The following is a 15,044-nucleotide window of genomic DNA, read 5'->3' as shown; positions in this document are numbered from 1 at the left end:
AAGCATTTCTTGCATCTTCTTGATCTTTGCCTCCGTTCTTTTTCCGAGGTCCTGGATCATCTTCACTATCAGTATTCTGAATTCTTTTTCTGCAAAGTTGCCTATCTTCACTTCATTTAGTTGTGTTTCTGGGTTTTTAACTTGTCCCTTCATCTGATACATAGCCCTCTTCCTTTTCATCTTGTCTATATTTTTGTGAATGTGGTCTTTGTTCCACAGGCTGCAGGATTATAGTTCTTCTTGCTTCTGCTGTCTGTCCTCTGGTGGATGAGTCTATCTAAGAGGCTTGTGCAAGTTTCCAGTTGGAAGGGACTGGTGGTTGCTAAAGCTGGCTGTTGCCACCTTCCATTTATTCTTTTACATCCACTAATTTCAGTTCAAAACACCATTATCCATCCACTCATTTAGACAAATTAAAACCTGGAAGAGGTTCTTGACTCCTCGCTGCCCCTTGCTCTCCCCCTCCACCACCCAATTCAAATCTACAAAAAAACACAAGTCTTGCTGCCAATTCTATTCCCTGAATATTTCTCACATTTTCTGTTTCTTTCCATTCCCACAGGCACAGTGTTGATTCAGGACTTCATTATTATTCACTTTTAGATTCATCTAGTGCCACCTAATTGAGTGTATGCTCCAGAAGAACAGCATGGATCTTGGAGTCAGGCTGTGTTCAGATGCCAACAATATATTTTACTGTAATTGTAACTTTTGGGACTTAACCTCTCTAAACCTTATTTTCCTCAGCTCTAAAATGGAGATGATAATGCTTGTTCTTAAGTGTTCTTGTGGTGATTAAGTGATATTATATATAGTAATACTGTGTCTTGGGGACTTCCCTGGTGATCCAGTGGGTAAGACTCTATGCTCCCAATGCAGGGGGCCCGGGTTCGATACCTGGTCAGGAAACTAGACCTTGCATGCCGCAGCCAAGAATTCTGCATGCTGCAATGAAGATCCCACCTGCTGCAAGTAAGACTCAGCACAGCCAAAATAAATCAGTAAATTTTTAAAATATTCAAAAACAAAATAAAACTGTGCCTGGCATATAGTAGACACTCCAGGTATGGTAATTCTCTCTCTCCTTATAGCTTATTCTCCTCCAGTCCCTTTTCCACAGTCTGCTATGAAAGTGACCTTAACACAAATCTGATCATGTCACTTCCTTAATGAAAATTCTTTGGAGGTTTTAATTTGCCCACATGTTAAAATCCAAACTCTATTAACATGAAATATAAGGCTGTTCATCAGTTGACCCTACACCCCTGTCTTTACTCTGCCTCAAATTCATGAGCTCCTTAAATACACAAAAGGAATTTGTCTGATCCATGTATAATTCCTTAGGGTCTAACAACAGTGCTAGGTTCAAAATAAATACTGTGAAAACAGAGTAAAAGTTCATTCAAATATATGTCTAAATTTTGTATGGAATTCACTTCACATCTATAAAATAGTTGATATTTGGAAATTCCTTGTGTGGATTTTGGTGGGAGGTATAAGCTGCTATTAAATTAAGAAAAACTAACACTTCTATTTTGACATGTTTGTTATTTCATAATCATAGGGATCATCAGTTTTGATTTACTCTGATGTTTCTTAAACTGACAGGATAATATCAAGAGTTAGGAAAATCATGCCTAAATTAATTGTGAAGAGATGGATCAAAGGGAAATCAATGGCATGTAATGCAGGAATCAAACAAAAAAGCATAGAAAACATCCCAAATAGCTTAATTTTATGTGATTATCATTGTTGTTTCGCTTTGTATTTAAAAAGGAATTTCCTTCCACAGATCTCAAAGTATGTTGAATCTGTTACCTTGTTTTAACTAACAAAGTCCCTGGGAGTTAACGAGAAATTATAACTTAGGTAAATAAAGCTTGCTTTGTACCGTTCACATTTTTTGTTTTAAAATGTCAAATGTTTCTGTTTTTACTATATTCAGACTGCTGAGCACTTTTGGTGAAAATCATACAACTAGATATATTGCTGCCACTATATTCATCATCACTATTGATCCCTCAATCACCTTATAATCTCACAGTCTACTCACAGTATATATATCTATAGCTACTTCAAATCTTTCCCATTGTCCTAAAACCTTTTTGATGTATCTCCAAATCTTCCTTCAGTCTCAGCAGATAGCCTTCCCTTTTTCTTTCACGCATGCACAAACACACAGAGCTATGAAACCTACAAACTTATCTGCACCTATCCTTCTATTTTATTTTCTGTAACAAAAGAGGTGTCTCTTCTATTTAAAATCAAACTCTTCACCTCTTCTCTTGTTCCCAACTCTTCTATGATTTTCAGATATTTTTCCACTTCTAATTGTCCCCTCTCCTTTTGCATTTTCATTTTCTCATTTCTTACTGGATCCTTTCCATCTTCATTTATACATGCTCAAGACTTAAAAGTATCTTAACCCCATCTTTTCCTCCTCATATCACCCTCTATCTCTCCTCCTCACATTTTCTGAAAAAATCTCCTATATCTGTCACAATTTTCCCACCTTCCACTCACTCCTTAACCTACTTCAAATTAGTTTTGCTCAATCATTCCACCAAAAAAAAAAAAAAATCCTCACAAGGACACTGATTTCCATGTCACCAAGTCCAATGTTCTTTCTGTCCTCATCTTATTTGACCTTTCCATAGTAATTGACAATGTTAAATTAACCACACACTTCTTTTTTTTTTTTCTTACCACACACTTCTTGTGGAAACTCTGTCTTCTTTTGCCTCCTGGAATATCAGGGAAACATTTTTCATATCCCCCCCCATCTTATCATTATTTTTGCAGGTTAATTCTCCCCTACCTAAACTTGCGTTGCCTGTTTTCAGAGTTGTGGCCTAGACCTTCTTTTCTCCTCTCCTCTTTTCCCTTTTCTCTTTCTTTTCAATCACATTCCCCCAGGTGATTTCATTTAGTTCCATAGCTTTGGTTGCTATCTACATGCCAATGAATCTTAATTAGATGCCTCAAAACCAGAGATATTTCCTAACCTGTACATCCAAATACCGACTGATCGTCTGTATTACCATATCTCACTGAAATCTCTAATCAAGGACTCACATCTATGTCAAATTGAACCCATCATCTCTTACACCTTCTCTCCAAAAACTATTTATCCTCTAGTTTTCCCCATTGGAACACAATCCATCAGGTTAATCAAACCTGAAATCTGGCAATTGTTCTTCTCTATTTCCTTACATCAGCATTCCCACAAATCAAATTCATCAGCAAATTCTGTCAGCTCTACCTCCAAAGTATGTCTTGAAAAAATCTACTTTTCTCCATCTTCATTGCCACCATCCTAGTCTAGTCCTGCATCCTCTTTATCCTGGATTACTACAAAAGCCTCCTACCTACATGGACATTCTGCTTCCAATTTTCCTCTCCTACAAACAATTATAGGAGAAAGCTAGTAGCAACAAATGCAGCAATTAGTTGTCTTATTTATTAATCTACTTGTAAATATGCTGGCATATATCTCTAAAAATAAGAATTGTTTTTAAAAACATAACCACCACATCATTTTACAGCTATAAAAATTAATAGTAATTCCTTATCTAGGAATCTCCAAATATCTAGTCACTGTTTAAATTTCCCTAAGAGTATTACAATGTTTTATCAAGTTTGTTTTGTTTTGTTTGAATCACAGTACAAACAAGATCCTCTCCCTACATTTGGTTGAAGTGTCCTTTAAGTCTACTCCTACTCTACATGTTTTTCCTTCAGATTTTTATTTCTTTAAGTTTATTTCCTGAATAAATTGAGTCTTTTGTCCTGTGGAGTTCCAAAAGTCTGGATTTCCTTGTTCATATCCCTGTGGTGTCACTGAACCTGGTCTCTGTCCTCCTGCATTTCCTACAACTTGTAGTGGGACCTAGAGGCTTGATCTGATTAGGCTCAATTTTTGTACAAATATGTCATAGGTGGAGTTGTGTACAAAATACTTAATGCCTCTTTTTTATGTTAGGAGTCACTGATGATCTTTTCTTAGAGTTATTGTTTTGTTAAGGGCTTGAAAATTATAATATTCTAATTATATCAGCAGGATGATCTTGTTAAAAATATACATATAAACATGTCACTCCCCTTCAATGTCTACTACTGTTGGGATAAAATTCCAATTCCTTAACATGGATCCTTACAAATTTATCAACTGGCAGCTGCCTGTCACTGTAGCCTTATCTTATACCATTCTCTGCCTCATGATTTAGGCTCCAGACATATTGACTTCATTGCAGAGTCATGAATAGGTCTTACTCCATCCCAAAAATCTAAAACTAGGATACCTCCACCTGCTATTTGCTCTTGTTGCAATCTATATTTCTCACTTCATTATACTCTTGTCTCCTCCACCATCTCTTTGTTCATCAGTGTATTTCCAACATGTGAAGAGTTCCTAACACATTGTAGGTGCTTAATTATGTACTTGTTGAATGAGCTTATGTCACTACAATTTCAGCTTTTCTTTTTAAATTGATAATGCGTTCATGTTACACTCTTATAAAGCATTTTTATATAAACTATCACAGTAAATGCCACAACATCCCAATGAAGACAGAAGTAGACTGACTTCATTGTGTTTCTTCTCCTCTGCTTCTGTGAATTATGATGTGAACATTGTCACAGTGACATTCTTTCATCTTGAATTAATATGGTTGGAAATATTTACTTATTTCTTCCGTTTTGTATCTGAGATTCTAACATCTAAAAGCACTCTCAAACCAAAATCGGGAATGTGAAGGATTTATGTTGTCTACTGCAGTTTAATCATATCTGTTTTAAGTGGCAAGCTACTAGCACCCATTCCTTATCTCAAAATCAACCCCTCCAGGACGACTTGCCTGAGCCTGAGCCCAACAGTGTTAATGATGCCATCATCTGGACTGTGCTGCAATTTTGGCCATACTTCTGATATTACAGATACCATTTTTTGCCTACGTTGCTTACACGTGTTAGATTGTGATTCCCATAAGGACAGATATTAAACTTCACTCATTTCTATATATCGAATGACTAGCACAGTGCCTGGTACACAATAGATGCTCAATTCATAATTGTTGAATCATTGGCATGGATTAACATTCCCTCTTGTCTATAGTTAGTTCTCAAATAATGAAAAATGGTTAGGTAAGTTTGTTGTGGTGGTGGCTGTGCTTGTTACTTTGAAAAATAAATGGAATCAGGACTCCTGGTCAAAATACAACAGTAAGAAAATGAAGTGTTAAAATATGGCATCCCAAGGCAGTCTGGGTTAGATGGTAAACTGTATGCAGGAATCTAATTTTAATCTCCCTATACCTCACTAAAAACGCAGGGGAAAATTTTTTTAAAGACATAAACCCAAAAGGCTTGGAAGAATATTAGAAGAGATAAAAGCAATGCAATTTTTAAAGTGGAACCCAGATGGATTAGTGTTAGCTGACTTAGACTGAGATGGTAGGGACCTCAGCCAGCAATGGAGAATGCTGAGAAATAACCCAATTTATAATCCAGTATCCTCATAAGGTTCAGTAATTGGCAGCACCTGGTACCTTTGGACCTGAGAGTTAAGAAAGAGCTAAAATCAGGAGGTTTGGGTGAAACTATTTGAAAAGGAACTTAATTTAGAAAGATCCTTTCTCTCATTCCACAGAGCTAGATAACTGTCCTTCCCTTACCTCCACAGAAGTCTGGAGGCTTATTCTTCAGCTCTGGATGAAAAAAATGAGAGTCACTGAACTGGAAAACACCAGGCACAGTGGCCCTGGATACTACCTAAAAGAAGGGGATTAAGCAACCTTATGCATAATTAATTAAATGCTTCCCTCACTAAGCTTGCAGAACACTGGTAACCAGTCTTCCATCCTCCAGGCAAGAGATTGGAAAAGTCTTCTCTGGAGAACCTGATGAGCCCAAAAAGAAAATCCTAAATATGCAGATGACAAGGGGTTCTGCATTTGAACAGTCCACCCACACAGAGAGTAAACCAGCTACATCCCAGGCTCTGAGTTACAGTCAGCGCTCTCAACCATGAGAAGACAACCAAAAATTAGCAAACCGTGGGGAAAATATCCAACACACAAGTTAGAGACAAAGATAGAAACTAAAAAAACAAACAGAATTTATTTTTTAAAAAGAGAGAAAATGGGAAAAAAGGAAAGGAACTTGCAGGAAATATCAGTAATGATATTACTCAGAAAGATGACATATGCACGAAGCAAGAACAAGATGTTTTAAAAAAGAATATTTGGAGAACAAAGTTTTGGAAACTAAGCAAACAATAACAGATAGAGGTGTTTCAGGTAATTAATTTTAAGACTATATTATTTTTCTGGGTTTTGTGATGTTTATGATAGTTGACAGTTTTTTTAATATTTATAAATTGTCATTTATTCCTTCATTATTAATAAATATTCCTATTTTACCTAATACCTAAATTTGTGTGGGTAATTTTGTGTTCATTTTCCTGAGGCAGGCCCCCAAAATTGTTTAGAAACTTCAGGCCCCTCAAAACCTGTGTCTGCCCCAATAGCAAATCTTATTTCCAGTTGCTCACATCAAAACTATAGGAGATATTCTCGACTCCCCTTCTTTCTCTAACACCCCACGTCCAATCTGTCAGGAAATCCTGTTCACTCTGCCTTCAAAATATATGTATAACCTGATCACTACTACCACCTTGGTCCAAACCACCATCATCATTTGCCTGATTTTTTTAAGAGCCACTTAACCTGTCTTCTTGCTTTCACTCAAGCCCCCTTATGGAAAAGGTAGTTCATTCATATGCTTCAAATTTCAAACAGTGCAAAAGGGCATATAGTGAAAAACATTCTTTCTACCCTCTTCCTTTGCTACCCAGCCCCTCTTTTCAGAAGGAGTCAGTGTTATTTCTTGTGTTGTGTTGTGTATTCCCAACACAATAGTCAGAGAACTATCTTCTTAAAACCTCAGCCAGATAATATCATCCCTCTGCTCAGAACCTTCCAATGTCTCTCCGTTCACTCAAACTGTCTCTACGTTTCTTCTCTGACCTCCTATGGAGCTATTTTCTCTTTGGCTCACTCTGATCTCATCACACTGACTCTTTTGCTATTCTTCAAAGATACCAGGCATGGTGTTCTCACTTTAAGGCTTTTACACTGACTATTCTCTCTTCTTGGTATCCTCCAAATATCTGCAAGACAATCTCTCTAATTTCTTTCAAGTCTCTGCTTAGATGTTACTTTCTCAAGGAGGCCTATATTGATGATCCTATTTAAAATTCCAATCCAATTCATCCCTGCTCCATGACCTGGCACTCTCAACCTCCCTTACTCTACCTTCTTCGTTTAATAGCACTTTTCACCTTCTAACACATTACATAATGTATTTCTTGTTCATGGTTTATTGTATGTCTACTTCCATTAGGAAGATAGCTACATGAGAGTAGGGATTTGGTTTATTCATTGATGTATCACAAGCACTTAAAATAGTGTCTAATGCATAGAAGTGGCTCAATAAATATGAATTTGAATATAACAGGCATATATATGAATATATACATAATATGCATGCTGAGGACATAACTGTACATACACACATACACATACACACATACTGTAAAAGCATACAATATCTCTGTAATAATACAGAAAAAAGAAATAACACTGACTGCTTCTAAAAAGAGGGGCTCGGTAGCAAGGGAAGATGGTAGAAAGGTTGTTTTTCACTATATGCCGTTTTGCACTGTTTGAAATTTGAAGCATATGAATGAACTACATTTTCCATAAGTGAATAACAAAACAGTGTGAGTTGGACTTCATAGCAAGATTTTCCCTCATAGTAGAATCCTCAAAATATTATGATTTTCTTAAACTCTCAATTTTTTACTCTTATGTAAATGGTGATAAAATTCTTTAAAACGTGTATAGAATTCAGTAGGCCATGGAGAAGAACAGAGCACAAGGTCTTCAAAGGAAACTTGGCTACAATAAGATAAATATATACTTGAAAATCAGGTGCCCAAAACACTAACACAATTCAATATATATTGATAAGTGAAAAAGAAAAAAAAGAAAATCACAAAAGTAAACATATAGCACTATCCTCTTTATATTTTAAAACATCTCTGTGTGTGATGTATATGCATAGAAAAAAAATCGGGAAAGAGAAAGCTATCATATTTTATTTTTTAAATTTTTTTGGAAATAATTTTAATCTTAAAGAAAGTTGCAAGAATAACAATAGTACAACAAACACCTACATATCCTTTACATAGATTCACACATTAGCATTTCACTCTATTTGCTTTATTTTTTGCTGTTTCTCTTCCATATACATCTAGATCGACATGTATTCACATATACACACACAAATAATATATATACATAACATTTTTCTGAAAGATTCAAGAGTAAGTTACTTGCATAAAGCCCTTCACCTCCAAATATTTCAGTGAGCGTTTCCTCTAAATAATAATATTCTTACACTTATACAGTAGAGTTTTCAATTTCAGGAAATTTAATATTGGAACAATATTTTTATCCAAGCAAACAATGATATGTCAATTTTTTAGTTGACCTAATAATTTCCTACTTACCATTAATGCTTCTTTTTTTGAATTTTATTTTATTTAACTTTTTATACAGCAGGTTTTATTACTTATCCAGTTTAAACATATTAGTGTATATATGTCAATTCCAACCTCCCAATTCATCACACCACCACCACCACCCTGCCACTTATCCCCCTTGGTGTCCATAGGTTTGTTCTCTACATCTGTGTCTCAATTTCTGCCCTGCAAACTGGTTCATCTTTACCATTTTTCTAGGTTCCACATATACACATTAATATAGAATATTTGTTTTTCTCTTTCTGACTTACCTCACTCTGTATGACAGTCGCTAGATTCATCCACATCTCTATAAATGACCCAATTTCATTTTTTTATGGCTGAGTAGTATTCCATTGTATATAAGTACCACATCTTCTTTATCCTTTCACCTGTCAATGGGCATTTATCTTGCTTCCATGACCTAGCTATTGTAAACAGTGGTTCAGTGAACATTGCGGTGTGTGTGTCTTTTTAAATTATGGTTTTCTCTGAGTATATGCCCAGTGGTGGGATTGCTGGATCATATGGTAATTCTATTTTTAGTTTTTTAAGGAACCTCCATACTGTTCTCCATAATGGTTGCATCAATTTACATTCCCACCAACAGTGCAAGAGCGTTCCCTTTTTTCCACACCCTCTCCAGCATTTGTTGTTTGTAGATTTTCTGATGATGCCCATTCTAACTGGTGTGAGGTGATACCTCATTGTAGTTTTGATTTGCATTTCTCTAATAATTAGTGATGTAGAGCAGCATTTCATGTGCTTCTTGGGCATCTGTATGTCTTCTTTGGAGAAATGTCTACTTAGGTCTTCTGCCCATTTTCAGATTGGATTGCTTGGTTTGTTAATATTGAGCTGCATGAGCTGTTTATATATTTTGGAGATTAAACCCTTGTCCATTGATTCGTTTGCAAATATTTTCTCCCATTCTGAGGGTTGTCTTGTCATCTTGTTTATGGTTTCCTTTGCTGTGCAAAAGCTTTGAAGTTTCATTAGGTCCCATTTGTTTATTTTTGTTTTTATTTCGGTTACTCTAGGAGGTGGGTGAAAAAGATCTTGCTGTAATTTATGTCAAAGAGTGTTCTTCCTATGTTTTCCTCTAAGAGTTTTAGAGTGTCCGGTCTTACATTTAGGTCTCTAATCTATTTTGAGTTTAGTTTTGTGTATGGTGTTAAGGAGTGTTCTAATTTCATTCTTTTACTTGTAGCTGTCCAGTTTTCCCAGCACCACTTACTGAAGAGACAGTCTTTTCTCCATTGTATATCACTGCATCCTTTGCCATAGATTAGTTGACCATAGGTGCATGGGTTTATCTCTGGGCTTTCTACCCTATTCCATTAATCTATATTTCTGTTTTTGTGCCAGTTACAGACTGTCTTGATTACTGTAGCTTTATAGTATAGTCTGAAGTCCAGGAGCCTGATTCCTCCAGCTCCGTTCTTTTCCCTAAAGACTGCTTTGGCTATTCGGAGTCATTTGTGTCTCCACACAAATTTTAAGATTTTTGTTCTAGTTCTGTAAAAAATGCCATTGGTAATTTGATAGGGATTGCATTGAATCTGTATATTGCTTTGGTAGTATAGTCATTTTCACAATATTGATTCTTCCAATCCAAACACATGGTATGTCTCTCCATCTGTTTGTATCAACTTTAATTTCTTTCAGCAGTGGCTTATAGTTTTCTGCATACAGGTCTTTTGATCCCTAGGTAGGTTTATTCCTAGATATTTTATTCTTTTTGTTGCAATGGTAAATGGGATTGTTTCATTAATTTTTATTTCAGATATTTCATCATTAGTGTATAGGAATGCAAGAGATTTCTGTGCATTAATTTTGTATCCTGGAACTTTACCAAATTCATTGATTAGCTCTAGTAGTTTTCTGTTTGTATCTTTAGGATTCTCTATGTACAGCATCATGTCATCTGCAAACAGTGATAGTTTTACTCCTTCTTTTCCAATCTGTATTCCTTCTATTTCTTTTTCTTCTCTGATTGCTGTGGCTATGACTTCCAAAACTTTGTTGAATAATAGTGGTAAGAGTAGACATCCTTGTCTCGCTCCTGATCTTAGAAGAAATGCTTTCAGTTTTTCACCTTTCAGAATGACATTTGCTGTGGGTCTGTTGTATATGGTCTTTATTATGTTGAGGTTGGTTCCCTCTATGCCCACTTTCTGGAGAGTTTTTATCATAAATAGGTATTGAATATTGTCAGAAGCTTTTTCTGCATCTATTGAGATGATCATATGTTTTTTTCTTCTTCAGTTTGTTTACATGGTGTATCACACTGATTGATTTGCGTATATTGAAGAATCCTTGCATCCCTGGGATAAATCCCACTTGATCATGGTGAATGATCCTTTTAATGTGGTGTTGGATTCTGTTTGCTAGTATTTTGTTGAGGATTTTTGCATCTATATTCATCAGTGATATTGGTCTGTAATTTTCTTCTTTTGTAGTATCTTTGTCTGCTGTTGGTATCAGGGTGATGGTGGCCTCATAGAATGAGTTTCAGAGTGCTCCTTCCTCTGCTATTTTTGGAAGACTTTGAGAAGGATGGTTGTTAGCTTTTCTCTAAATGTTTGATAGAATTCACCTATGAAGCCATCTGGTCTTGGACTTTTGTGTTGGAAGATTTTTTTTTTTTTCCCGGTACGTGGGCCTCTCACTGTTGTGGCCTCTCCCATTGTGGAGCACAGGCTCTGGACATGCCGGCTCAGTGGCCATGGCTCATGGGCCCACCTGCTCCACAGCATGTGGGATCCTCCCGGACCAGTGCACGAACCCATGTCCCCTGCATCAGCAGGCGGACTGACTATCACTGTGCCACCAGGGAAGCCCATTGTTGGCAGAGTTTTAATCACCATTTCAATTTCATTATTTGTGGTTGGCCTGTTAACATTTTCTATATATTCCTGTTTCAGTCTTGGAAGAGTATACCTTTCTAAGAATTTGTCCATTTCTTCAAGGTTGTCCATTTTATTGGCATAGCGTTATTTGTAGTAGTCTCTTAGGATGCTTTGTATTTTTGCAGTGTCTGCTGTAATTTCTCCTTTTTCATTTCTAATTTTATTGATTTGAGTCCTCTCCCTCTTTTTCTTGATGAGTCTAGCTAATGGTTTATCAATTTTGTTTATCTTCTCAAAGAACCAGCTTTTAGTTTTATTGATCTTTGCTATTGTTTTCTTTGTTTCTATTTCATTTATTTCTGCTCTGATCTTAATGATTTCTTTCCTCCTACTAACTTTGGGTTTTATTTGTTCTTCTTTCTCTAGTTCCTTTAGGTTTAAGGTTAGATTGTTTATTTGAGATCTTTCTTCTTTCTTGAAGTAGGCTTGTATTGCTATAAACTTCCCTCTTAGAATTGCTCTTCCTGCATCCCACAGGTTTTGGATCTTCGAGTTTTCATTGTCATTTGTCTCTAGGTATTTTTTGATTTCCTCTTTGATTTCTTCAGTGATCTCTTTGTTATTTAGTAACGTTTTGTTTAGCCTCCATGTGTTTGTGTTTTTAATGTTTTTTCACCTGTAATTCATTTCTAATCCCATAGCATTGTGGTCAGAAAAGATACTTGATACGATTTCAATTTTCTTAAATATACTGAGACTTAGTTTGTGACCCAAGATGTGATCTATCTTGGAGAATGTTCCATGTGCACTTGAGAAGTGTAATCTGCTGTTTTTTGATGGAATGTCCTGTATTATCAATTAAATCTTTCTGGTCTATTGTGTCATTTAAAGCTTCCTTTTCCTTACTAATTTTCTGTCTGGATGATATGTCCATTGGTGTAAATGAGGTGTTAAAATCCCCCACTATTATTGTGTTACTGTCAATTTCCTCTTTTATAGCTGTTAGCAGTTGCCTTATGTATTGAGGTGCTCCTATGTTGGGTGTATATATATTTATAATTGTTATATCTTCTTCTTGGATTGATCCCTTGATCATTATGTAGTGTCCTTCCTTGTCTCTTGTAAAATTCTTTATTTTAAAGCCTATATTATCTGATATCAGTATTGCTACTCCAGCTTTCTTTTGATATCCATTTCCATGGAATATCTTTTTCCATCCCCTCATTTTCAGTCTGAATGTGTCCCTAGATCTGAAGCAGGTCTCTTGTAGACAGAATATATATGGGTCTTGTTTCTGTATCAATTCAGCAAGCCTGTGTCTTTTGGTCGGAGCATTTAATCCATTCACTTTTAGGGTAATTATCAATATGTATGTTCCTATGAACATTTTCTTAATTGATTTGGGGTTTTTTTGGTAGGTCCTTTACTTCTCTTGTGTTTCCTGCCTAGAGAAGTTTTTTTAGCATTTGTTGTAAAGCTGGTTCAGTGGTGCTCAATTCACTTAGCTTTTGCTTGTCTGTAAAGCTTTTGATTTCTCCATTGAATCTGAATGAGATCCTTGCCGGGTAGAGTAATCTTGCTTGTAGGTTCTTCCCTTTCATTACTTTAAGTATGTCATGCCTCTCCCTTCTGGCTTGTAGAGTTTCTGCTGAGAAATCAGCTGTTAACCTTATGGGAGTTCCCTTCTATATTATTTGTCATTTTTCCCTCACTGCTTTCAATAATTTTTCTTTGTCTTTAGTTTTTGTCATTTTGATTACTATGTGTCTTTGCATGCTTCTCCTTGGGTTTATCCTGCCTCTGACTCTCTGCGCTTCCTGGAATTGGGTGGCTATTTCCTTTCCCATGTTAGGGAACTTTTTGACTCTAATCTCTTCAAATATTTTCTCGGGTCTTTTCTCTCTCTCTTCTCCTTCTGAGACACCTATAATGTGAATGATGTTGTATTTAACATTGTCCCAGAGGTCTCTTATGTTATCTTCAATTCTTTTCATTCTCTTTTCTTTAGTCTGTTCCACAATACTGAATTCCACCATTCTGTCTTCCAGGTCAGTTATCTGTTCTTCTGCCTCAGTTATTCTGCTATTGAGTCCTTCTAGTGTAGTTTTCATTTCAGTTATTGTATTGTTTATCTCTGTTTGTTTGTTCTTTAATTCTTCTAGGTCTTTGTTTAACATTTCTTGTTTCTTCTCGATCTTTGCCTCCATTCTTTTTCCGAGGTCCTGGATCATCTTCACTATCAGTATTCTGAATTATTTTTCTGCAAAGTTGCCTATCTTCACTTCATTTAGTTGTGTTTCTGGGTTTTTAACTTGTTCCTTCATCTGATACATAGCCCTCTTCCTTTTCATCTTGTCTATATTTTTGTGAATGTGGTCTTTGTTCTACAGGCTGCAGGATTATAGTTCTTCTTGCTTCTGCTGTCTGTCCTCTGGTGGATGAGTCTATCTAAGAGGTTTGTGCAAGTTTCCTGTTGGAAGGGACTGGTGGTGGGTAGAGCTGGCTGTTGTTCTGTTAGGCAGAGCTCAGTAAAACTTAAATCTGCTTGTCTGCTGATGGGTGGTGCTGGGTTCCCTCCCTGTTCATTGTTTGGCCTGATGCAACCCAGCACTGGAGCCTACCCTGGCTCTTTGTTGGGGCTCATGGCTGACTCTCAGAGGGCTCACGCCAAAGAGTACTTCCCAGAACTTCTGCTGCCAGTGTCCTTGTTCTCACGGTGAGACACGTTCACCCCCTGCCTCTGCAGAAGACCCTCCAACACTAGTAAGTAGGTCTGGTTCACTCTCCTATGGGGTCACTGCTCCTTTCCCTGCATCCCAATGCTCACACTACTTTGTGTGTGCCCTCCAAGAGTGGAGTCTCAGTTTCCCCCAGTCCTGTTGAAGTCCTGTAATCAAATCCCACTAGCCTTCAAAGTCTGATTCTGTAGGAATTTCTCCTCCTGTTTCCCAGACCCCCAGGTTGGGAAGCATGATGTGTGGCTCAGAACCTTCATTCCAGTGGGTGGACCTCTGTGGTATAAGTGTTCTCCAGTTTGTGAGTCACCCTCCCAGCAGTTATGGGTTTTGATTTTATTGTGATTGCGCCCCTCCAACCATCTCATTGTGGCTTCTCCTTTTTCTTTGGTTGTGTGGTATCCCTTTTGGTGACTTCCAGTGTCTTCCTTTCGATGATTGTTCAGCAGTTGTGATTCCAGTGCTCTCACAAGAGGGAGTGAGAGCATGTCCTTCTACTCCACCATCTTGAACCTATCTCCTGTAGCATTAATACTTATGTAGCATTCTGTGTTGTTTTATGGAGAGCATAGATTGCTTCTATAAGTTTAAAACAATTTTAATTGTTTTAATTATCTAGGGAGCTAGAAAAGGCAAAATAACATCTCAAGATTTAACTTCTTGAAACACTTACTTTTCACAGAGTTAGCATACATATATGGGTCTTAGGTAGGACTGCTGTCTTTTCATAGAAAGCTACTAGTCACGTCTAGATACTTCATACTCCTGACTGAATACCAGGATGACAACTGGTACTGAATCCTGAGACAGCCTGACACTTAAAGAGCCACAGACAAGAAAGGTATGATTCCTTTATCAGTACCCTCTGCAATC

Source organism: Stenella coeruleoalba (genome assembly GCF_951394435.1).
Source record: "Stenella coeruleoalba genome assembly, chromosome: X".
Classification (NCBI taxonomy): Eukaryota; Metazoa; Chordata; class Mammalia; order Artiodactyla; family Delphinidae; genus Stenella; species Stenella coeruleoalba.
Note: the sequence above shows the minus strand (reverse complement) of the source record.